Consider the following 27183-nt stretch of genomic DNA (forward strand, 5'->3'; position numbering starts at 1 on the left):
GAAGATGCTTAAAATGGATGGAAATATAGGAAATCTTAGTAGAAAAACAAAACAAAAAAAAACATAAAGAGAGAATCCAGTGAAAATTCTAGAACTGAAAAACAGTGTCTCTGAATTAAAGAATTCCCTGGATGGGAGAATGGAGATGACAAAGAGTCCATGAACTTGAAGAAAGGTCAGTAGAAATTATTCAGTCTGAAAAAAGCAGAAAAATAAAGATCTGAAATTTTAACAGAGATTAAAGCATCTGTGGGCAATAGCAAAAAGCCTAACACAATTGTAATTAGAGCCCAGAAAAGAGGAATGAGAATGGGCCAGAAAAAATATTTGAAGAAAAAATGGCTGAAAGTTTCTCCAATTTCGTGAAATACATAATACTACAGATTCAAGAAGCTAAGCAAACCCACGTCAAGGTAAATACAAATCAAACTATGGTCATCGTTGTCAAACTTTTGAAAACCAAAGGTAAAGAGATTATCTGGAAAACAGCAATAGAAAACAACTCATTACCTTTAGGCTACTAATGATTTGTACAATCACAAACTTATAATAAAAAATTGTAGACACCATAGGGTGGTAGAACAATGTCCTTAAAGTACTAACATAAAGTCTGGGGACTACATAGCTAAGGAAGTAGAGAAAAGGAAGCAAAAAATTAGATAAAGTAATAAGAAAGAAGGAAAACTGAATGGGAAGTATCCTGGAAAATGTTTCGAGAAAGAGGCTGTGGTCAACCGTGTCAGATGCTGTATTATGTCAAGGGTAGAGAATGACCATTGGATTGAACAAGGATGTCAGTAATAATTTTGACAGGAATAGTTCTGGCAGACTAGGGGGCTTAAGGCTTGATTGGAGTGGGTTTAAGAGAATGAGAGGAAAGGAACTGAAAACTATAAGTAAAGGCAACTTTCCAGGAGTTTTGCTGCATAAAAAAGAAATGAAGTTGGAGTTAAAATGGGGACTGGGGTCAAGAGAAGGTTTTGTTTTGTTTTGTTACATGCTAATTAGCATAATCCACCTAAAAGCAAAAGTGATAATTTTGATAAAAAGGGAAAGAATTGTGCAGTGTTATCAGGTCTGTAGGAGAAAAAAACCCCAAAAACAAAATAGTCAGTTGAGCTAGAATAAAAATCATGCACATAATATATGACTTTATTCTTCTATGTCCTCTCTCTTGGGCAACACTTGTTCCTCCCCAGGCTTTACTATTTACAATCGAATCATTTGTCAATGCAAATATTTGAAAAGTAAGTCCACTAAAAATTATGTAAAATTCTATGATTTTATAAAATAGTAACTTCGATTTCTTTCTTTGTGTTTTTAATTATGGATATTCCCCAAATTATGAGCAGTATATATTTCAAATATTGGTTTTTAAGTGATTTAAAAGCTCTGAATATATTTTTCTCATAACATTGATTATACATGAGGTAGTTTTCCTGACCAGTCTACAAAATCCTATAAGGTAGCTGAATTGCAATACTCATTATCTGAGAAGTCTCTGCGATTCAGATTTTTATTTCTATGGAAAAACGTATTCTAGTTTCAACTCAAGATTCTGGAACACATCTTCCATTGTGAAGTGGGCTTAAAGGTGGGAGTGGAAACACAGCTGCTTAGTCACACTCTCCACCCTCATCTTCCAGCAGTGAGGGTAGGCCGTCAAGGTTCTCATGGCACCAAAGATTCAAGCAATGGGGTAATGGAGATCCTGGACATTTATTTTCTCACCAGTGAAAATTAATGAAGACCCAGGAGTTACCACAGCAATAGTGATGAGAAGGAAGTTTCAGCAGCTAGAGTGTGTTGGTGAGTTCTTGGTTACATGGCTGTTTGTACCATATCTATAAGGGTGTGTTAAAGTGTTTCTGTGTGTGTCACGCACACACGTGATGCTGTTATTCTGTGTATACTGAAGTCCTATTGCCCTGAAAACCCAACATGTAAAAATGCCAATGAATAAGCTTTTGTTCCCATTTTTTTGTTTTATGATTAAGAGAGAAATGTCCATTAAGTAAACTAAAAGCAGATTTTATTCCCACAGATATTTTAAAGTATATACAAGAAAACTCTATTTCTTATGCATTCTGCACCTATAAGATTGTGCAATGATAATGATATCTGTGTTCAATGATGATGTTCAGGGCAGGGAAAAATCCTGAAGGGAATTCTGAGTCACCGTAGTTAAATTATTTTCAGCATAGATTCAGTACTCTTGTAAATCTTTGAACATTGATAAAGCATATAATTCTTGGGTAATAGAAATATTAACTTTATTAATTATTAATTAATTAATTAAGGTTCTGTCCTTAAGTAGAGAGACACTTTATTTAGACCTGTTGAAGTCATTTTTTTGTAAACTTTTCTTCTTGATCTTCTGGATCATCATTATTACTGTCTCCATTAACTATTTTCTGTCTGTCTTGAAATGTAAAGCTGATAGATTTGGATATACTTTGGACTTTAAGAATTAGAAGTGTATTTGCCTATTTGTGAGGATACAAAATGACTTAGAATTTGCTATTTGGGATATATATATATACATATTTAAATATAAATATTTAAATGTATTTAAATGTATATCTAAATATACATATTTGTATTTAAATAAATATAAATAACATCTCTCAAATGCACTAGAGGAGCACTTGAGTTTAAAAGGTTTAGAGTCATTGTAATTACAATTCACTGAGAGTAGGAATTATAGCTAAGTAATTTTCTCTTCTTGTTTCAGAAGAAATGGGTACACAGATGTACATTCTGAATACTTACAGAATCTTAATTGCCTGCCACGAGGTAGTATTTAGGAGCATGATTAAATGGGTTAAGACATCTGTAGAAAGGAAACCTCTAAGTAAGAGGCGATATACTGGTTAATGTTGCTTCTGAGATTGAATTTAAGATTTATAGCATTCCCCATTTAAAAAAAAAAGTTGTATGTGGTTTGTGTACACATTGTTAGAAACTGAATTGTTTACAAATGATATATTTTATGCTGATTCATTGGCATTGTTTCTAAAATAGTATTCGCTATTTCAGATCTTTGTTTTCAAGAACTGCATAGACATTCTTAAATACCAAAATCTCTTCTCTATAATCTTGTTCTTCTAAGATATCACTGGTGCTGTGATTAGGAGCTATTTGTTCAATCATGACCCGAGAGGCTTTCATAACCTCTTATAAACCTAAGTGCCAATCACCAGGCTGGATATAATTACATTTTGGTGATTTTTTTTGAGCTTTGAAGGCTAATGGATAGCCTCAAGTATTTAAATAACTGCTTGAACTTTCTTAATTGATACAAACTGTCTGTAGTAATTCCACTTTGTCTAGTATGCCACCTGAACAGCTTTATCCTAGGGTTATATACTTAACTGATAGTGTTCAGTGGTACATGATATTTATATGAGCCTTTGTCCTATTGAACTATACGAGATAATCATTCTAAGTTATATTTCAAAGCTGTGTACCAACTTCAAAAATCAAAACTGTAGAATCAGTGTATGCTAGATCAGCAAATATAATATCTCATATCAAATTTTATTAGTCCTTTGTAAACAGGCTAAAAATTATATATCAAATGATTTTCCTATTTTTTTCACATTGCAAATTTATATGGACACACATTATGTTTTAAAATACAAATGACCATGTTAAACTTATGACTACCATACCAAATGATCTAATACCTAATTATAATAAACAATTATTTGAAGACTTTTAATTTTCATTGAAGGTTTTTATTTATTGTCTACATTAAAAATAAGAAAAATATTGAATATTAAAATATTATTAAAAATAATGTATTTGGAGGAATAATTGGGTTCATAGCTTGTTTTCCTTTAAAAAAATTCACATCTAAAATATATAGTATCAGGATATATATAAATTGTTTCAACAGAAATTGTGGAAGTAAAAAGTATTATAAATAAGAATATATTTTTTTGAAAATTCTCATTAAGAATTACCCTTTGTATCCTGGGTTTGCAGCTAGATATTTCTGAGTCTGTCCTTGTTCTGCAATGTGACTTCCGTTTGACATTTGGCAAGTTATGACCCTTATGGATAGCTACTTGTTCATCTGCAAGATGGGAAAAAATTATGAAGATTACAATAATTATCTCAAATACTCAACACCTTTTATATTTAATGGATATTCAATATATGCTACCCTATTATTATTGTCATTGTCATAAGAAATGCCTTATTACTACTTTTTAGTGTAATCTTGATTATAATCAGAAATTATGGTCTTTGGCTTAAGATGACCTTGAATTATTTCCAAAAACGAAGTCCCCAAAGTATTAAGATATGATAAGACACAATACCATTAATGTTATCTACAAGAATATTTCAGAAAATCTCTAGGCAATTCATTTTTCTGAAAAGTAATTATTTGAGGTAGGTACCATTTTTGAATGCATACATTTCAGAACAATGGTGATGTTCTATAATTAGTTATATATTGCATATTTTTATTCAGTGTATTATGCCTCTTATAAGCAGGTTATGTAAAATCATGTAAGTCATTAAATAGATATTATTAAATCTAAGTCATCCAACGTAGATCATTCTCAGATTGCTTGCCTGTATACTAGCCAAGCAAGTTTTGGTGTTAGTTTTGTTTAATAGTTTTTATTTGAAAAGATGTGGTATGCGTATGTTTATATGTGTGTGTGTATGTGTGTGGTTTTTTTTTTTTTTTTGAGCACTAGCAACTAATACCATAGTAAAAAATCTTTGAAATAAATCTTTGCTACAGTGTGGTATAGATATATGATCTGAGGGTTCTGCATGACTACTAAGAAATCCTTTAGAATTGAGAAGCATATATTCAGAAATTTTTTTAAGAAAGTAATTTTTTTTTATTTAAAAGGAAATAGACTCATTTGCATGTATCATCCCCCATTGTTAGGAAGAAAAAAAGAGTAAGAGTCATGGTTTTAAAAAAAACTGTATATAAATGACTCTGCTACATCCATTAGTTCTTGGATACAGGTCGATTAATTTTGCAAGTTGATAATTTTGGTGTGTATTATTCCCAGTTCCAGGAGTTGATGGGTATAGTGTAGCCATTTATGGGAAATTTTCTTTTCTACCAGAAGATACTAGTCACATGGGACTATGAACAGTTGAAGTTTAGCTTGTGTGATGGAGAAGCAGAATGATAAATTTTATTTACTCTTAATTATTTATATTTACATTTAACAGCCACATGTGGCTAGGGGAAGCCTTATCGGACAGCACAGTTCCAGATTCATGAGGATTGTTCATCTACGGTTACATATGTGCCGTGACTTGCTGTTGACAATGCCGAGTACACGGTGCCCTGGCGTGGCCTATCCCTACCCCGTCTCCTCATCTTATAGACGTGGCCCATGCAGAAGATTAGAGAGCAGCATAATGGCAGAGATGGGGCTCAGCGCTCCAGATAGTGTGTCCCAGGCTCAGAATTCCCAACAGACCTTAACTTCTGATTTCCTTATGACAAGTGATAAACTTAGTAGGTGGTGATAATGATCTTCAACAACCACAGTAATTAAACTCTACGTCCCATTCTGTGGTATGCTGATAAGAAATGAGAAAAAGGAGACAGAATAAAGGGAACAATTTTATAACTAGACTCTGCTGCTTATCTTTCCAGTGAGCCTGTTGGCAGAAATGGCCATATTCTCAATAAGCATTATCCCTGGGCTTAGCTACAAATCATTAGCTGAGTTCATTATGTGAAAGTCACTAATTTGAGTAACACAATCCTATTTGATAAAGAATGACATTGATGTATAAATCAAAGTAGGCAACTTTTCAGGATATTCTGATGATGAAATATAGACTATTATAATAATGTGAATTCGTGTTACAATGAAGTACGCAGGGTCAGTAATTTGGGAATCAAAGGGCCATTGCACATAAATCACTGAACAAATGCCAAAAGACATCTAGGGACTGAGATAAGATCTCTAGGTCCTCTTTTCAGTTATATTCTACCTGTTTGATATTCTGTTCTAGCAAAAGAATAGGATATAAACAGCTAGTGTCTAAGAAGCAAATAACTGCAATGTGAACTTCAGAGTTACCTTAAATATGATGGAACACGGAAGAAATTGGCACATACCTGTTTTCATTTTCCCGGTCATTATTTCACAATGGATCTCGCAAGTCAATCATTCTTCTCTATTTTTGAAATTTATTTATAAAAGGGAGCATAATAAGAAATTCTGATTCCTGGCAGTTCAATAAGAATAATTTTGCCATTGTTTTGCAGGATTAAATTTTTAAGATTTCATGACTTCTAGTCTCAAGTGCTAAGGACTTTTTGGCAGAATTTTAGTAGATACTAATAATGTTTCTGCTAGAAATTAGAACTAGGCTCAATTTCTGTTGAAAAGATATTCTGGAAATTAACAGTAGTAAACTGTTAACTATCTGTAGGGGCCCATCTTATGTTAAAAAATGGTTTATAATATTCTGGTGATACTTATGAAATAATTCCTGTCACTAATAAAATTTTGTTTGTAGAAAGGGCAAATGATCTGAGCTTGAAGTGTTTATGTATTTTGAAATTGCCATGAAGGCATGTGCTTTTTATTTCCTTGAGACATTGTTTTAAAATCCTCTGTTTAAAAATGTTCTTCCCTGAACTTTAGTAATAATTAGAGGTTCATATAGAATAGCTCACCAAATCTTGGGCAGAAAAGAACAGAAAAAATAGCAAGAGAGATTCTGAGTTTGGAAGAACTGAGCCCAAAACTGAGTTTATAGCTAAATAAATGTCCAATCTGGATATCTACATGGATTTGACATACTAATTTCATTCTTCATATACAATCTCTTTTTTATCTTTGTAGGTAACCTCTGAATATAAAGCTGACTTACACTCATTTAAATTTGCTGTCTCCTAGTCTATTGGAAAAATCCCTGTTTAGAACTACAGGATATAAGGGCAAGCATACACATTACTCCCAATAAATTAATAATGAAGAGAGAGCTATCATTACTACATTGTAAATTATACAGTAAGTCTTAGGTGATTTATTTAGTAGCTTAAACGCCTAGGAAATTTCACTAGTTTGCAGCAATTGGAAATGCATATTAATTGCATGCTCCATTCCACATCTGAAATAAAAGGAGAATGTCAGGAATAGATTAATTCTGGTTTCCTTTTGAATATCATATTTTAATTTCTTTTATGTTTCTTTAATCTTTTTAGCAGTGCTTAAGGATTTGGAAGATGTTGATTAAAGCGTTTCCTCTGATTAATTATATTTTGGCTTTCAACTGTTTTATTTTATTTTAAAATGAAGTGCACACACATTGTCTGGATTATATGAGCATCTGCTCTTCCCAGTCTCTGCAAATATTTATATAAATCTTACTGCCACCCTGTTCCCTCCAAGTTCTCGCTGCTTAGCTAATCCTGATTGCATCTCCTCATTAAGCCATCTTCAGGATATGGAAACATAAATAAAACAGACTAACAGCCTACATTTCAGGGATATTTGTGTGCATGGCTTACCATTTAACTCATGTTATTAAATTCTCAGAATTCATTCTGAAATGATAGCATTTCCTTTACCTCTGCTTTCTCTATTTATACATCTGATTATTATTAACCCTGGAACTATTTTGGTCATAATGACTAGGACTTTATAAAAAAGATACACTATTTTTAAGTAAGGTCTAAGAGATTTACATTACTGAAAGTTTAGAATTTAGTGGGCAGTTTAAAGGTGATGCATAAATGTTGAGTATCTCCTATTTCCTCCCCTTTATCCTTCATGTTTGTTTCTTCCTTGGTTATTTATCTGTGGGTCAGAGAATACAGGACAGGACAGTACCGCTCTACAGAGATGGAATGCTGGGACTTAACTATAAAGATTGTCCTTCACCTGGGTTTCCTTAACTAATTATGGGTTTCATTTAGGGACAGTACTTTAATCTGGGGTCTCAGCTTTATTTCATGCTTTGATACACATTGAGAGACATCTATTTGACTTCACTTTACAAATTGTCCTTTGACCATGTAGTTTCTGTAGACAGAATGATTTTTTTTGATAGTAAATTTCTAAGACTGAGAATTTCTGCTCTTGCAGCTTTATGTAATTATGTTCAAAGGGGTTTGAATTAAAATGGAACAGATGTGTCCATCTTTAATTATGGTGTAACAAATTGTGTTACTCTTAGACTTTATTAAGTGAAACGCTCATCTTTATGTAATAATGGGTCAGACAGTTTCAAAATGATATCGGTGAACACAGTGTATTGCCTATTTCACTGAGACTTCAAAAGGAAAGTTAAAACTCAGAAGCTCTGCATATAGAACCAGAAGAAACTATGGAAAAAAGGCATAATTTGTTATTTCAAGTTAAATGAAAACAATTGTTAGGAACATGAATTTTAATGTCATCTAAATAAGAAAAGGTAACATTTGACATGACAGATATAGATCTAAAGGGTAATGGGAATATTTGACTCTGTATTGGAAAATGTAATTTTTAGGTTTCCTGAAAACCCTTCTCTGTTCTTTGGTGTAGATATTCTTTTATAAATTAGTATCCAGGAATTTTGTGTTTTTTTCGGCCACTTCTAAGTACAATAAAGTCCTTTTCAGAACTAGCTGGAGCTACTTAGAGAACCAAAAATTAGCAAGAAGAACATGGGTAGGCACAAACCCTGTGATGTGTATCCCATCTCAATGTTTCCATTTCTGTCATTAGTACCACAATCGTTTTATACTTCGGGAAAGTTTCAACTCCTTATACTTTTTCCATTCCCCTAGCCCAATCTGTCACGTTATTAATTTAAGTTTTGATTCTTTTTTCTATATATACACTATCTGCTCTATTATCACCACCACTGGAATCCAGGCTCCATTACCTCATACCCAAATTATTGCAATGGTTTTCTAATACATTTTCTTGACCTTTTTCTCTCCTTTTCATTCTCTTCTTTAGTTAATTGCTAATCTAATATAAAATAATCATGCTATTGTGACACATTATTTCTTAAAATATTTGGTAGATATAAGTTGTCTATTATACAAAGCCATACTTCTAGGTCTGGTCTTCAGGATCACCCATAATCTCTAAGCACCTTCTTCTTACTACTCTTCAATAAAGCTAGTGTTATGATCTTACTTTCATAATGTCTTTCAGTAATTAAACCCAGTCTCCACCAGGAAGGAGGTTGTTCATTTCATGCCAAAATACATACCTTTATCACCACCAACATGCTCTTCAGCCTGGGATGCTCTGGTGGCTTTCTCACTAAACACTTTCTGTTTCTTGAAAGGCCGGATGCATCATGATTTTTTTTGTTGTTGTTGTTGTTTTCTTATTTCTTCCTGTCTCTGAGTTGTCAGTTCAGTTTTGATTCATACCCTATTTTCTGAACTAGTTTTGAGTTTTCATAAAGATTTTAATCTTGTGAAATAAAGATCAAATTCACAGAGTGACTCAATGAAAAGTCTACATTGGTTGATTAATTGATATACCTTCTTTGAGGGATTCATTGCTAAGGCTGTTTATTGGGATGGACAGGGGACAAAAACAGGATATGAGTAAAAGAAAAATTTTGAGAAATGATTATTTTATTTTATTGCAATGCCTATAAAATTGTTTGTCTTAAGGAAGCAAATACACCAAATTCAAAGATGAAAAAAAAATGAGTAAATTTCACAGAGCTGCATAGTAAACACCAGATGTTGAAAGAGGATCTTACCAGACTAGCCATCTTCGTCTTTCATTTCTTAGAGACAAATTACAACAAAGAGCCAAGATAAATACTAGGAAACCATAGCATAGAGGACATTAAGTCAGAATGCAGAGCTATCGATTTGAAAATAGAAGACGTACCCCAAGAGCCATCGTCAGTGTGTCCCTTCTCTATCCACGGCAGCCTCTGCACATCCTTCTGCTGCCATGAGGATCTTCTGGTCCTTTACTTTCCCCTCCCTCCCTAAATAGATACGCACACTCACGTTTCCAGGATCCAAGTTAGGAAACAAAGCCTGATATTTTGAGTCAGTCAGGGCATTAGGATAGCTGATGCAGTTTGATACTTTCATCTGTAAATCCTCGATACAAAATTCTGGATTTTCATTTAAGAGCTAAAAACACCTTTAACTCTGATGAATCAAAAATAAGAGCTACAACTGAGTTACTTATCAAATATTAGAAAACAAATGTTGATCATTGGGTTCTTTTGGTTCACTAAACATATACTTATGACTTAAGCATATACAATACAGGGTTTTTCTTATCCTTTAATAACCAATTTGATGCAACAAAAATATCACTTATATTAAAAAATATGGAGTAGATTAAAAATAACATACAAAAGTGAGATGCTACAAATGAATAACATGACATCAAACAATGAAGGGCAAAGTGGACATGGCTTCAAAGATATTGATTTTTTTGTTTTTTATTTTTCTAATATCAATATTATTACAATGATTATTATAGAAAATTTGGATGGAAAAAAACACAAAATCAGAAACTTATCCTTACTCTTACTCTGCCAACAAGTGATAACCTCACTCAATATTGAAGTAATCTTGCCATATGGTAGCTTTGTATAGGTGGACATGTTTTTATTACAAAATGATACCACATTTATGCTGCTTAAGAAGATTTGTTACTTAACAATATATAGTCACTTTTCATGTCAGAATAATATCATACTAGAGCTTCCTTGCCCTAGTAACATTGAATGTAAGGTAGTTCCTATTTACCCAATAGAAGGCCAATTTGTTTAGTTAGTTTAAAATCACATATTTTAGCAAACACTAAGTTCATTTTAAAATGCCTATTTTAAAAAATCTTATATTTCATGAAATATCATTAATTTTTCATCATTGAAGATATTCTTTTGAGTCACCAGCTTTTCAGAGTTCATCATCTATACTTTTTATCTGTCTATGATGCTGTTACTGGAAATTTTATCCCATGATATAAGTATTCATTTACATAACATTAAGACTTACAGTATTTTTGTTAACCTCTACAATGTAATCATTTATCATATTGCTTTTAAAAGTGATCTTGTTTACCACAATGTCAACACTGGAATTGTGTGGTCAGTCCCTGGGAATAACTATTAAATATGTTAATTTTCTATAACCCATTTCTTTGTTTCAGTCACATTAACTCCCTGACTATAGCTGTCTCTCTCTGTCTATCCATCTGTCCATCTGTCATCATTTATTTAGATTTATACACACACAAAACTAACATCGATGAAGGCAGTTTTGGGTTGATGTCTTCTCCCAATTCCTACAATGCTGTTCAGGACAAAGAAATTAAGAAAGCATTGTTTGGGAATATTGATTTTAAGCTAACTCATTTTTGGGGGGGGAAAGAGGGAGAGGGAGAGAGAGAGAGTCTTAAACAGGCTCCATGCTGAGCACCGAGCCCCCTCACTAGGCTTGATCCCACAACCTCAAGATAACCTGAGATGAACCAGAAGTTGGACACTTAACCCACTCAGCCACCCAGGTGCCTCTCTCTCTCTCTCTCTCTCTCTCTCTCTCTCTCTCTCTCCCTCTCTCCCTCTCTCTCTCTTTTTTGAGGGATCATTTTGGAAAAAAGAAATTTACCTTATATTTAAGCATGTAGGTTGTAGGAAAGGGGGTGGTAGAGGAATATAGGAGATATATGTTTGAGGGCTTTTTTTAGTATAACATTTGATAAAACTTTTATACTCTACAAGTAGGCAATCAGAACTTTTTTAAAAAGAATATTGAATCTGAAGTTGATTTTATAGATTATTTGACATAATCCTTTTATTTTGTAAATAAAGAAATAGTAGAACTAAGAGGATAAGTGATATTCCCAAGTTCCATAGACATTTACAGGGAGCCTTTAAATTAGGTAGGTCTCAAGATAGATAGTTTATTGCTCTTTACTCAATACCATATTGAAACTTTTGCATAAAACTCAGTAAAAGGTAGCTCCTCTTATTATTAATTGTTACTAGTATCATTTTCTAAATCTGTATTTTGTATAGAATGGGTGATATTGGACCAACAATGCTGGGTGATGGCGGTATAAAAGTAGAATGGGTGAGTGTAGATTATAATTCAAGAAGTTTGGCTGTAAATAATAGGGGGAAAATGGGCATACAGAGTGAAGAAAGGTGTTTGTTTGTTTGTTTCCTCCCAATAGGAGAGATTTGAGCAAATGTTTGCTGTGGAGTATCCCTCTTAAACCCAGGCAAAGGGAACTCCAGTCCCGGGTCTTCACTTGAAAGAGACCTCCTCTGGCCTATTGGCCACATGTGTACCCACACATGTACCCAGGGCAAGGAGTCTGCAGTCCAAAGGACACAACCTACTAGGAGAGTTCTGGGCCAAATGTTTTTGATTATGTTTCTAGGAACTACATAGACCTCTTCCCTGATTTGTCCTCCTGAGATCAGGATGGGCTGCTAGGTCTGGGAGTAGGGGGTGACTATGAAGTAGCTGCTGTGAAGTAAACAGGTGAGGGGATGGGAAATCCAAGGAGTTCCGGAATTCTAAATTCAAAGTTGTCAAAATAAGATAATAAAATATATTCTAATGGTTTGTTATCTGGATCAATTTCTATTTTAACAGCTTTGAGGTATAGTTAACACAAAATAATCTGCATATATTCAAATTGTGCACTGTGATGTTTTGACATAGTTATATACCCATGAAACATTGCCACAGTCCAGATAGCGAACTATCCATTATCTCCCTGTGCCCCTCCTAATATCACCCTCCAGGCCTCCCTGACTACCATGCTCCTGGGTGAGTACTTGCATGCTTCTTGTCACACTGGATTAGTTTGCATTTTTCTAGGGTTTTTATACCACACATTCCTTTTTGTTTGTTTGCTTTTGGTCTAGCTGCTTTTAGTCAGCATAATTATTTTAAGATTTATTCATGTTGTTGCTTATCTTTTTTAATTGCTAAGTAGTATTTTATTATATAGATATACTATAATTTGTTTAGCTCTTAACTTGTAGATGGGCACTTATTTCCAGTTTTTGCCTGCAAAAAAAAAAAAAAAAAAGGCTGCTATGAACATTCTGATACAAGTTTTTTGTGGATCTAGACTTTCTTTTTCTTAGGTAAATACTATCAAGGAAAGGGTTGGATCATATGATGATATATGTTTAACTTTTTAAGAAACCATAAACCGTTCTTCTAAGGTGAAAATTTGATACTCTGACCAGCAAAACATGAGAACTCCAATTTCTCCACGTACTCAACTCATTAATTTTAGGCAGTGTAATAGGTGTGTAGCAGCATCATACTCTAGTTTTAATTTGCATTTCCCTAATGTCTAATAATGTGGGCATTTTTTTTCATGCACTAATTTGCTATACACTTATCTTCTTTGATGGTGCCTATTCAAAATTTTTGTTTATCATTTAATTGAGTTGTTGGTTTTCTTACTGAGTTTTCAGAGTTCTTTTATATATTGTGGCTGAAGGTCTTTTATTAGACAAATGCTGTGCAAATATTTTCACCCAGTCTGTTGGCATGCCTTTTCATCTTCTTAATAGTCATTAGAAGAGCAGAAAGTTTTCTTTTTTTTTAATTTCAGAAATGGTGCCTTTTTTTTTCTGAGAAATGGTGCTTTTAGTGTCCTATTTATGAAATATTGGTCTAACCCAAGGTCACAAATAGGTTATCTCCTAGGAATATCATAGTTTCAGGCTTTACATTTAGGTTTACAACCCATTTTAAGGTTTTTGTCTTTTTTTTTTTTTTAATATATGATACAAGGAAAGGATCACATTGTTGGTCCCATTTGTTGAAAAAGACAGTCCTTTTCAATCGAATTGCTATTACACTTTTCTAAAAAGAAAAAAAAAAACCTAGTTTAAAAAAATATTTATAGAGATCTATTGTTTCCTTATTCTGTGTGGCTGTCTTGAAGCCAGTGCCACACTCTTGAATACTATAGCTTTGTGTTTGAGATCAGGGAGTGTTGGCTTTCCAAATTTATTTTTGCATTTCAAAATTGTTTTGGAGATTCTAGGTCCTTTATATTTCTATATAAATTTTAGAATTGACTTCAGTTTCTGCTTAAATGCTTGATGGAATTTTGTTTGTGATTGCATTGAAATCTATGGATAAGCTTGGGGAGAATTTTTTTTATATTTGTTTATTTATTTATTTATTTATTTATTTATTTACTTATTTATTTATTATTTATTCATTCAGAGGGGGGAAAGGGGGTAGGGAGCAGAGACACAGGCAGAGGGAGAAACAGGTTCCATTCAGGGAGCCCGATGCAGGACTCCATCTGGGACTCCAGGATCATGCCCTGAACCAAAGGCAGGCGCTAAACCACTGAACTACCCAGGGATCCACTTGGGGAGAATTGATATCATAATAATATTGAGGCTCCTGATTCATGAACAAATTTTCTGTCTCCATTTCTTTAGATCTTTTAATAATTGACTCAGCACCATTTTGCTTTTTCATTGTACATGTCATATCTTTTGTTGGATTTTATCAATTCCACTTGATAAAATTATGAATAGTTTTTTTTAAAATTAGTTTTCCATTGTTCATTACTAGCATTTAGGAATAAAATTGATTTTTATATATTGATCTTGTATCTGGCAGTTGGTAAGTAATTTATCATGATTAGCTGCTTTTTGGCAAATTCCAGCAGACTCTTCCAGAGTAATATTAACTGCAAATAGACAGGTTTATTTCTTTCTTTATGTAAAAATGCCTTTCTCAGGTGAATAATTACAGTAGTTACAAACCCCAGCACAATACTGAATAGATGTGGTAAGAGTGGACATGCTTGCTTTATTACTGAGCTTAAAAAAGAAAGTAGTTTTTATGCAGAATTTATGTTATCTGTATTTTTTAAAAAATCAGGAATGAATATTAGATTTTATCAAAAGTTTTTACCACTACTACTGAGATCATAATTTAAAAAAAATTGGCAATATGCTGAGTTACATCGATTTGCAAATGTTACAACAACCTGCCTTTTGACAATTAATTCCTATTTGGTCATGATACATTAATATTTCTAAAATATACTCTAATTTTTAAAACTTTGTTCACAATTCTTGCACCTATGTTCATAAGGAATATTGGTCTTTATTATTCCTTTTACTTACTTTGGTCTTTATTTGCTTTTCTTTTTCTAGTTTCTTAAGTTGGAAATTAAAGTCATTGATTTGACTTCTAATATAAGCATTCAGTGCTACAAATTTACCTGTTAATACTGCCTTCTGATTTTTTTTAAAAAACTTTACTTAGCTTAAATATTTTCTAATTTTTCTTTAACTTTTTTATTTGATCCATGAGTTATATAGAAGTGTATTACTACTTTTAAATATTTGATGATTTCCAGAGATTGTTCTTTATTTATTTCTAATTTTTTAAAAGATTTTATTTATTTATTCATGAGAATACACAGAGAGGAGAGAGAGAGAGGCAGAGACAGAGGCAGAGGGAGAAGCAGGCTCCTTGCAGGGAGCCTGATGTGGGTCTCGATTCTGGGTCTCCAGGATTACGCCCCTGGCTGTAGGTGGCCGCTAAACCTCTGAGCCACCCGGGCTGCCCTTGATTTCTAATTTAATTCAATTGTACTCATAGAATATTTTTATGGCTTGAATGCTTTTGAATTTATTGAGACTTGTTTTATGACCCTAACTATGGTCTTTCTTCACAAATAGTCTTCTGCTCTTGAAAGAATGTGTATTTTGATGTTGAATGGAGTGTTCCTATCTTTTAAGTTTATACATTATGTTACCTGAAGTTGTTCCACAGTAAATTTATTTTTATTTTCAATGTTATTTTTTCCTGTGTTTCATTTTTAATAGTTCTGTTGTGTTCTCAATTTTACCAGCCTTTTATTTTACATTGCCTAATCTGCGTTTAATTCTTTTCCGTATATTTTTATATTAGTCATTTTGGTATATATCTCTAGAAATTAGAACTAGGTCTTTTTCATATCTTTCATGTTTCTACCTAATTTTGTAATGTATTGAACACAGTTGTTAAAACCATTTTATTGTCCTTCTCTACTAACTCTAACACATCTTTGTTAGTTCTGGGTCAGTTTCATTTTATTGATTCTCCTCCTCATTTTGGGTCATATCTCCTTGCTTATTTGAAAGCTTAGTAATCTTTGACATACATTGTGAATTTTACCTGTTTGAATCCTGGATATTTTTTGTATTTCTATAAATATTCTTGGACTTTGTTCCAGAATGAAGTTACTTTGAAACAGTTTGATCCTGTCTGGTTTTCCTTTTTATACTTATTTGCTGAGACTGAGTTAGGGTTAATTTTTTCATTACCATTGAAGCAAGACCTTCCTGAGTGGTCCACCTCATTACCTGTAAATATTGGGATTTCTTAGTCTGGCTGATATGAAAAGGCCTCTTTCTGACCCTGTGCTAGTTCCAGGCATTGTCCCTAATGTTTTTTCTCTCTAGTTTTGGGTAATTTCCTCATGGGCATGCATTGATAATTTCTCTGTTGAATACCTGAGAAGACCCTCTGCAGATATCCAGGGCTCTGTCTCTGTGAAATTCTTTACTCTCTAAGAGTCTGTCCAGTGAACTTCAGCATTCCTTCCTATTCTTCCTGTCTTATTCTTTCTGTCCCCTCAATTCAAGAGGTCAACTGGGGCCTTCCTGGCCTCTCCCTCCCCATATCTTGGCCTGACCTCCCTCACAATAGTACATTAAAAATTGTAGAGCTCACCTCATTTGTTCCCCATCTCTTAGTGATTATTGTCAGTTGTTGACTGGTGTCCAAAGTCTTAAAAAAGTGTTCTATGTATTTGAAAATTGTTTTATATGTTTTGTCTGTTTGTTGTAGTTGTTGTTAAAACAGAAGATTGTTCTAGTGGGATAGTAAATCTAGTTGCTGTTACTCCATCATGGGTAGAATCAGAAGGCTCTGTTAGCTTGATTCAGAACTTTGAAATACTTAAAAATGTTGTATATGGGCCTCCAATTGTACCAATGCCCTGGACTCAGCAAGTATAATAATGGTGTATCTGGGAAAAAAAATTAAAGTAGATGGGAAAAAGAGGGATAATTGATGTAATAACAAAGTCTCAAAAAGGAAGGAACTATTATTCCTAAATTTTTTATGGAAAATAGATAATATAGGATATTTGAAGAATATAGTTTATAAATATACTGTCAATATTTAGAGATGTTGCTGTTTGTTGACATGTAAAAGGCTTGCTGAACCATAGCAGTAGCACAATCGCTTTTGGAGTCTTGGTTTGGAGCAGAGTAGCTAGTTGGCTAAACTTGCCTGTGTTTTGTTTGGAGAAAATAAAATAATGATGTACAGAGTTCAGGCTAGATAGCAAAATAATAGGTAAAAACCAATAAATTTAGGAATAAATAAATGGGTAAAAAAAGAACTAATATTTATTTATCACCTACTATTTTCACCTACAGTATGCTAAATGTTCCAGATTATCTCATTTTTCTTCATAAAAACTTTATTAGATGGGCATGAGTATCTACTAGATTACACATAATTCCATTTTCTTTAGATGAGGAAATTGAGGCCTTTCTGGGTGTCCACAGCTAGGAAGCAATGGATCCAGGATGTGGATCCAAGTAGAATCCAAGGAGACTGATTTAAGAGCGCATACACTTAACCACTGACTATATTGCCAATGAGGTTAAAATGGAAATGGATTAAAATACACAAGAGAGCTGGAAGGATTGAGAGTTGTGGTCAGAAAGCAGGATATTAATGTTAAAGATGTCAGAGACAGAGCTGATTTGGGTGATGTTGGATCTAAGGTGGGTGGCTGGAGTAGAGTTGAAGTTAATGTAATTAGAATTAAGGAATTTAAGAATTTTTAGGCAGAGTAATGCATGTTCATGGATATTGAACTCCCTGGCTGAATACTGGCTGAATTTACGGCTAAAAAATAAGACTAATGACATTTTATTTTCCCATTCTGTCTGGCTTTCTTCAGACCTTTAGGAAAATTCAAGAAGTTGAGGAATCCTAACATCAGACACCTTATTTCATCATTCAGGAAAGGTTCCAGGTCCCCAGCCTGCTAGCAGACAATTGAATAAATAGGTATAGTTGCTTGTCTGTTGTCCACTACTTGTCATAACTCCTGAAGTGATCTGGCCTCCATCATGTTGCCCTTCACCAAGAAGAGGTTTAGTGTCATTGTTTGGGATTTAATCTTTATGCTGAGGCCCTTTGGGCTCCCTTGTTGAGGTGCTTCATCAGTGCCAGAAAGGAACTTCAGCACCTACTGGGAATAGGGTTATCTGAAGTTTCCAGCTGTAACAGGAGGGAGTTTACAAGAATAAGTATATTTTGAAGGGCCAAAGCTTGAGGAATCCCCAAGTTTCTTGGCTGCTAATTTAATATTTGTCAGGTGATCTCATGGAGTATCAGCTCTCCAATGTCACCTTAACTCAGTCTTATTTTAATATAACATTATTATTGTGGTTACTATTTTTACAACAAACTCTTTTTATGAGGCTTATGTCTTTATATAAATTCTCCTTGGAGAGAAGGAAAAGAATGTGCCAATTTCAGCCTAGGAAAGGAGCCCATCATGGATTCTATACTGTATCTGATGAGATTATAATATGAAAATTAGTCCCAAAGTAACTGCATTTTGGCAATACTCTCCTGTGATTTTCCAGTGTTGGTTTTCTGCACTGTAGGAATTTGGTCCTCAGTGGATTTTAAACTCTAGCACTTGGAGGTCCCACACGTCCACAGACCTGTGCCAGGTCATGGGTTTCCATTTGTGGCCAGTTTTGTGATTAAAATGCTTCTTAGCATATCACTGACAAGGCAGTGCTGGCATTGCAGTGCAGTCGGTTTGTGTAACGGGTAAGCCGCAGATGGATGTGGGTATCATGTTGTCATCATGTTCTAGAGTGAGTTGACCAAAAACCAAATGAGGCAGGGAAGGCAAAAATCAACCTATAAGGCAAATTAAGAATGAGAAATTTGTTTTTCTGAAAGAGATTTGAAGTTTTTATGTCCATGAGTCTTAAAGTTGAAAAAAATCTTTTATTTCCTCAAGCAGTAACTCTGTGTCCCCCACATGTTTACATTTTAATAGAGAATAGGTACATACAGGATGGTTAATAGAGTGTTCAAGTGATCACTAATTTCTAAGATTGAAAAAGAGAAATTGGTAGTAGTTTTATTGAAAGGGGGAGATAGAGGGGTCAACTAAGGGCAAAATGTGTAATTGGAGCCAAAGCAGGGAACAAGGAAATGTTTCTTAAATATAATTAATAGTGCAAGTTAAAGTGTTCTTTAAAAAAAAGCAAAAATGGCTTGTGTCTCAGCCTGATCCCTTACTATTTGCCAGAGGAGATTCCTCATTCACAGGAGGGAATAGAAAAGGAAGCCAAAGTGAAAAATAAGAGTTGGTTTCTGAGGCTTCATTTGTAAGTCATGCTCAGGGTGAGTCCTAGCTGGTGATGGGTCCTAGATTCCTCAGGTCCACACAGAGAGAGGGTCATGTGGGGACAGTGGCAGGGAGTAAGGGAAGAGGATCCAGGGAAGGTAGTGCTTGAGCACAGTGCTTAGCATGTGCTGGGTTCATGCATTGTTGCCCTGTAATATTTGCAATTAAGATAAAAAATGACTTCCAAAGATTTTAGAGATAAAAACAAGAAGTTCTAAGGGAACCCCACATTTTTTTTGGAACCCCACATTTTGTATTCACATTTCCTTATCAGTTAGAAATCTGTGTCTTCAAAACTGGGCTTTAACTCTGTTACAGACAATGTTTTGGGAAACAGATCCTTAAGTTTGAAAAAGTCAATGTGATCCCTTCACGCCAATAAAATGCACCCTTTCCTTTCCAACACTCCAAGAATATTCCTCTAATGTTGTTAAATATTAAAGCAATGAAGAATTTCAATGTTATCTAAATTATCTGTTTTGTTCTCTGGGCATATGAACTAATGCTAATTTGCAAAAGCTTGTTGAAAAAAAAAAAAACCTCACATGGATAGCATTTAATAAAATATGCAAGTCTTTTGACTAATGGTAAGATTAGACTATTTGGTTCTTCTCCCAAGTAAACAGATTTGTTTCCAGGAATTTGAGTGATGGGAAAATGACCTTTAAACCTATTTTTCAAGTGGAAGAGACTTTTCTATTGTGAAAATTCATATACAAATATTTTTGACTATACAAAACTCCAAGGAATTATAGGGAGCAAAAAATTATAAGATAAACCATATGGACTTAAGCTGATATTACTGACATTTTTCTCTTATGAGTAAACTAGTTTTATAATATCAATTTGAAAGATTTCTATTCTAATGAATGGGTTTCATTGTTAGCTGTTTCCAGCTAAATTGACTCATTTCTGCTATTTTTCAGTCAATAACCATTTGTTGAGAATCTGTTCGCTGCCAAATCCTCTTCTAGGCACTGAAAATACAGTAATGAACAAGATAATGTTTGCTTTCCTAAACCGATATGCTTACTGGGAAAAATAGATAATAAAAAGAAAAATATGAATAGGATATCAAATAATGATAATAAGTTGAAAGGAGAAATTAAAACAGGGACCTTGGCTAGGTAGTGATTGAAAGTCTACTTTAGCTAGGCTGGTTGGGGAAAGACTACCTGAAAAGTTTGTACTTGAATTGGGTTCTGAATGATGAAAAGGATGCAGTTAAATTAGGATCTGAGGGGAGAGACCTTAAAAAGAAGTAATAATAAAATTAAAATAGTACGAAGACAGGAACACGCTTGGCATTTTTGTGGAATGGAAAGAAGGCCAGTATGCTTTCTCTCACAAGAAAGAGTAAAAAACATTCCAATAGTTAAAAATGATTAAGACACCTTTCACCTCTTAATACCAGAATTGCAAAGGTCAGGTAGTTTTCAGGATTGTTTGATCTTGTCAACCATGTGGCATCCATTGCCTATTTTACCAAGAGTAGAAGTTCAAATATTTCTGTGCCCTGCATCTTGGTATTGAAGTCATTAGGGAAAATACAGTGCAGTCAAGCACCAGACTGGCTATAGAGAAGAGACAGTGCAGACAGTTTCTCTAGTGACACTGGTCTTCATTGGTCCCTTTTGGCAGCTGATAAAGCATGACTGGCCTTCGTACACTCCTCTTGGGCTGCAACCTACAAGGGTGAATATATAACAGTGGGGTTGTCCAGGCTATATGATGCATGTGCTTAAGCAGAAACAGGGAAGACATTCCCACACAAGGTGATAAGCCCAGCAGAGACTGTGAGGACTTGTGATCTCATGGTAAAGAAATATTCCAGGCCCAAGGCCCATCCTTAGGCATTTAGGGTATGAGACTGCCTTTCCCAGGAGATCCCATCATCATGAACCCAGGTGTTTTTCCTTCTTTTTGTCTTACTCTCCAATATGTTTGCACGAACCTTTGATCTGTATCCCTTGAAGGTCAGTTCACTTTGTGATGATAGGAAACATGTCAGTACCTATCGGAGCTTCCTCTTAAGTTCAGGAGGCAAGAAAATTAATTCCTGAATGTCTTTTAGAAGGGGAGGAACTTACTCAGAAGCTCTGTCAGCCTCTCCTCAAATGTACCAAAATCTTCCAAATGATCAATCCTGAATTAATCGCTGGTGAGGGAAATAGAATTACCTTCAGGTAAATCAGGCCCACCTCTGGATATGTCTGGGAATGTGGGAAACTCTGTACTTTCCACATTCCCAAGAGATGTAACTTGCATGTAAGTAAGAGGAATATGAAAAAAAAATCCAGGAGAATGGGTAAAACTGTTGGTTAGGCAACATATTAATTGTCTGACACAGCTATTATGGCAATAGTGAACAAGAAGGAGAGTGGAAAGAAATGAGGCCAGGTATTTAGGTGTAGCGTAGATTATGCAGAGTTTTGTAGGATAGAGTTTCCATTCTACTCCAATTGAAGGGAAGAGAAATTTCTGGATTTTTAAACTGGTTTGTGTGTGTGTGTGTGTGTGTGTGTGTGTGTGATCTGATCTGATTCATGTGTTAGATTGATCACTGATAATAGGTGGTATGACAAGTTCAGGCAATTCTTCCCACAGAAAACAATTACAATGACTGGAAAATAATCAAAACAATAATTTTAAGATACTGGCAAATGGTCAAAGGCAGGTAGAAACTTGAGAAGAGTTTACTCCTGAGAGACTATTACTACATCAGGTGGAAAGCACGAAATTGTGACTTTTTACAGAAAACCTCAGCCTAAATGACTGAATTTCAGGAAAAATTCTAGAAGCGGGAGCACCACAAGGGTTTGAAATCCAAAAGTCTGAGTATTTTATTTTTGCAAATTCCTGGATAATCAACAAAATATGACCCCAGGCAAACTGGTGAAAAAGCAGGGTGAAAATCGAGATGGGTTTACTCTTGAATGACAGAATTGCTTCTGGGGACATATTGTAGTTTGTTATGCCTTTTATTGAGTGCACTCCCTAGTCCACAGAGAGCTTGGGTAGAAGAGAATAGAAATCTTATTAGATTAATTTCTCAGAAGACAGATTTCTGGGATGGAAAAGCAACTGGAAATTTATTAGGGGGCCTGGAGGCAAAGAAACCACCAAAAGAGTGAACCCCCGAATCTGAGCATCTACTCAGCTAAATTTCTTGGCAGACATCTACACTAAATAGGCACAGAGGAGACCAACATGGAGGCTAGGCTAAAAAGCAGCAGCTGAAAGCCAAGAAAACTTGGACAGAATCATCTTCTCCAGACCACAGGGAAGACAAATTTTAGTTAGGATCCAGGCAAGATAGTGACTTACTGGAAGAAGAAAAGAAATTTCAGAGTCACTATAACATACTATACTCTCTGTTATGGACTGTATATATCTCCTTCAAATTCATATGTAAGCCCTCATCCCCCAACATAGCTCTATTTGGAGATAGGGCCTCTGAGGAAGTGACTAAGGTTAAATGAGGTCATAAGGGTTGGGAGGTGACCCAAAAGGCTTGATGTTCTTATAGGAGAGACTAGAAAACTAACACACACATGCACACACTCTCTGTCTTTGTCTCTGTCTCTGTCTCTCTCTCTGCTACACTGAGGAAAGGCCATATGATGACATCATAAATGGCTGTCTGCAACCCAGGAAGAGAAGCCTCATCAACTGAATCTTGATCTTGGACTTCTAGCCTCCAGAACTGTGAGAACTAGAAAACAAATTTCTGTTGTCTAAGTCATCCAGTTAAGATAATTAATGCATTATCTATCAAGTTTACAACAAAAAGTTACTAGCCATGGAAATAAATTGGAAAGTGTAACTCATTTGTAGGAACCAAAAAAATCCATCAATACAAACTGATTTCAAGTGGGTCAGGATATTAAATTAGCACAAATGTCACAGCAGATGTTATATTTACTGAATTTAAGAAAAATATGTTCAAAGATTGAAAAAGTGTTATTACACATTGAATTATTAATTTTTAACAGACGAATGGCAACTAAAAATAAGCCAATGGAAATTCTAAAGCTGAAAATTAAATAACTGAAAATAAAAATTCCCTAGGTGATCTCAAAAACAGACTGAAGATAGCATAAGAAAGACTCAGTTAGCTTGAATATAGTTAACTGGAAACTATACATTTCAAAGGGCAGAAATAAAAATAGATCAGAGAAAAATGAACAAAACTTCTTCAGAGAACAGTGGAGAGTATTATGTGGTCCAACACATGTGCAATTTGAGTCAAGAGTCAGAAAGAAAGAAAAAGGGACAGAAAAAAATTTATTTCCAGAAATGAGCAGAATGCTTCTGAAATTTGAGGGCATATATTAACTTATAGATACAAGAAGCTCAATTACCCTAAATTGGAAAATAAAGAAAAGCTGTACCTACACCGCTCATGTTTAAGATGTTAAGAATCAAAGAAAAAGGAAAAAGGTAGCAAGAGAAAAATGACTACATATGTATGATGCAAATATAAACTGACTTCTTATTAGGAATAATGAAGACCAGAAGACATCAGGATGACATACTCAAAGTGCTGAAAGAGTAACAATAACAACAACAAAGTCAACCAAGATTTCTATTTTCAGCAAGCTGTCCCTAAAATTGAAAGAGATTTTCTAATAGAAATTGAAAGGAAGGCCTTTAAGGTGAAAAGTAAATAACTCTACAGAAAGTAATAAGGAGGGCTAGAAATTGTAAATAAGTATAAGTAAGGAAATATTTATAGTTGTATTTCCTACTTTCTCTAAAATACCTATGACTATGTAAAGGAAATTTTTAACACCTCATTTTTGGCTTATAACATAGATGATGCATTATACATAACAATGGTAGCAGAAAAGGATGGAGGGATATTAAATAGAAATTACACTGTTGCAAGTTTCTCGTATATCATCATAGAATGTCAATATTTAATATTGAAAATATTGAATATTGATTGAAATAATTTAAAGTTTAATGTTTTAATTCCTAAAGTTATTATTTAAAAATGTAATGTCCAAAAAAAATGTAATGAATTATATCTAAAGAGGTAAAAGAAAATTTAAATTAAGAAAAGAAAGTGGGAAGGAGGAGGGGCAAGATGGCAGAAGAGTAGGGTCCCCAAGTCACCTGTCCCCACCAAATTACCTAGATAACCTTCCAGTTATCCTGAAAATCTACGAATTCAGCCTGAGATTTAAGGAGAAAACAGCTGGAATGCTACAGTGAGAAGAGTTTGCGCTTCTATCAAGGTAGGAAGACGGGGAAAAAGAAATAAATAAAAAGGCCTCCAAGGGGGAGGGGCCCCGCGAGGAGCCGGGCTGAGGCCGGGGCGAGTGTCCCCAGGACAGGAGAGCCCCGTCCCGGAGACTCAGGAGCTGCACCAACCTTCCCAGGTGGAAAGGGGCTCCAGGGAGGTGGAGCAGGACCCAGGAGGGCGGGGATGCCCTCGGGCTCCCGGGGACACTAACAGGCACCTGCGCCCCAGGGGAGTGCGCCGAGCTCCCTAAGGGCTGCAGCGAGCACGGCGGGACCCGGAGCAGCTTGGGGGGCTCGGGGGCGGCTCCGCGGAGGGGGGCTGCGGGGCGGGAGCAGCTTGGAGGGGCTGGGCCTGGGACAGGCAGAGGCTGGGAGGGCCCAGGACAGCAAGGACGCTCCTGCCCCGAGCTGAGCAGATCAGCGGCCCCGCCCCGGAAACTCCAGGCTCTGCAGACGGAGAGCTCTGGAGTTCCTGCAGGTGCTGACTCCAGGGCTATAGAGCTGCCGCCGCAACTGGGGTTGTTCCTCCTGGGGCCTCACGGGGTAAACAACCCCCACTGAGCCCTGCACCAGGCAGGGGGCAGAGCAGCTCCCCAAGTGCTAACACCTGAAAATCAGCACAGCAGGCCCCTCCCCCAGAAGACCAGCTAGACCGACAAGTTCCAGGGGAAGTCAAGGGACTTAAAGTATACAGAATCAGAAGATACTCCCCCATGGTTTTTTCTTTTCTTTTTTCTTTTTGATTTCTGTTTGCTTCCCCCACCCTTTTTTCCCTTTCTTTCTTTTTCTTTCTCTTTTTCTTCTCTTTTTTTTCTTCCTTTTTTCTTTTTCCTTTTTCTCTTTTCTTTCCTTCTTTCTCTCCTCTCTTTTTCTCCTTTTCCCAATACAGCTTGTTTTTGGCCACTCTGCACTGAGTAAAATGACTAGAAGGAAAACCTCACCTCAAAAGAAAGAATCAGAAACAGTCCTCTTTCCCACAGTTACAAAATCTGGATTGCAATTCAACGTCAGAAAGCCAATTCAGAAGCACTATTATACAGCTACTGGTGGCTCTAGAAAAAAGCATAAAGGACTCAAGAGACTTCATGACTGCAGAATTTAGATCCAATCAGGCAGAAATTAAAAATCAATTGAATGAGATGCAATCCAAACTAGAAGTCCTAACGACGAGGGTTAACGAGGTAGAAGAACGAGTGAGTGACATAGAAGACAAGTTGATGGCAAAGAGGGAAACTGAGGAAAAAAGAGACACACAAAAGACCATGAAGACAGATTAAAGGAAATCAACAACAGCCTGAGGAAGAAAAACCTACCGTTAACTGGGTTTCCCGAGGGCGCCGAAAGCGACAGAGGGCCAGAATATGTATTAGAACAAATCATAGCTGAAAACTTTCCTAATCTGGGAAGGGAAACAGGCATTCAGATCCAGGAAATAGAGAGACCCCCCCCCCTAAAATCAATTAAAACCATCCAACACCTCGACATTTAATAGTGAAGCTTGCAAATTCCAAAGATAAAGAGAAGATCCTTAAAGCAGCAAGAGACAAGAAATCCCTGACTTTCATGGGAAGGAAGAGTATTAGGGTAACAGCAGACCTCTCCACAGAGACCTGGAAGGCCAGAAAGGGCTGGCAGGATATATTCAGGGTCCTAAATGAGAAGAACATGCAACCAAGAGTACTTTATCCAGCAAGGCTCTCATTCAAAATGGAAGGAGAGATAAAGAGCTTCCAAGACAGGTAGGAACTGAAGGAATATGTGACCTCCAAACCAGCTCTGCAAGAAATTTTAAGGGGGACTCTTAAAATTCCCCTTTAAGAAGAAGTCCAGTGGAACAATCCACAAAAACAAGGACTGAATAGATATCATGATGACACTAAACTCATATCTTTCAATAGTAACTCTGAACGTGAACGGGCTTAATGACCCCATCAAAAGTCGCAGGGTGTCAGACGGTATAAAAAACAGGACCCATCTATTTGCTGTCTACAAGAGACTCATTTTAGACATAAGGACACCTACAGCCTGAAAATAAAAGGTTGGAGAACCATTTACCATTCAAATGATCCTCAAAAGAAAGCAGGGGTAGCCATCCTTATATCAGATAAACTAAAATTTACCCCGAAGACTGTAGTGAGAGATGAAGAGGGACACTATCTCATACTTAAAGGATCTATCCAACAAGAAGACTTAACAATCCTCAATATATATGCCCTGAATGTGGGAGCTGCCAAATATATAAATCAATTAATAACCAAAGTGAAGAAATACTTAGATAATAATACACTTATACTTGGTGACTTCAATCTAGTGCTTTCTATACTCGATAGGTCTTCTAAGCACAACATCTCCAAAGAAACGAGAGCTTTAAATGATACACAGGACCAGATGGATTTCACAGATATCTACAGAACTTTATATCCAAACTCAACTGAATACACATTCTTCTCAAGTGCACATGAACTTTCTCCAGAATAGACCACATACTGGATCACAA

At 35.4% G+C, this 27183-nt stretch overlaps 1 protein-coding gene across 7 annotated transcripts in view; it reads left to right on the forward strand.

The window, feature by feature from the left end:
• The first annotated feature begins 223 nt into the window (after positions 1-223).
• LOC112641007 (casein kinase 2 subunit alpha' interacting protein) overlaps positions 224-27183 on the forward strand; it is a 134717-nt gene continuing 107757 nt past the window's right edge. For 4 of the 7 annotated variants that reach the window (XM_025417912.2, XM_025417923.1, XM_049105273.1 and 1 more), the window contains exon 1: positions 1584-1809. The gene's annotated coding sequence lies outside the window, so the exon portion shown is untranslated. Of the gene's footprint in view, positions 414-1583; positions 1810-2734; positions 2797-27183 lie in introns of those variants that run through there. The other 3 variants (XM_025417893.3, XM_025417902.3, XM_049105272.1) reach the window with 3 other exon arrangements.

This window comes from Canis lupus, chromosome 33 (genome assembly GCF_003254725.2).
Source record: "Canis lupus dingo isolate Sandy chromosome 33, ASM325472v2, whole genome shotgun sequence".
In the NCBI taxonomy this organism is placed as follows: domain Eukaryota; kingdom Metazoa; phylum Chordata; class Mammalia; order Carnivora; family Canidae; genus Canis; species Canis lupus.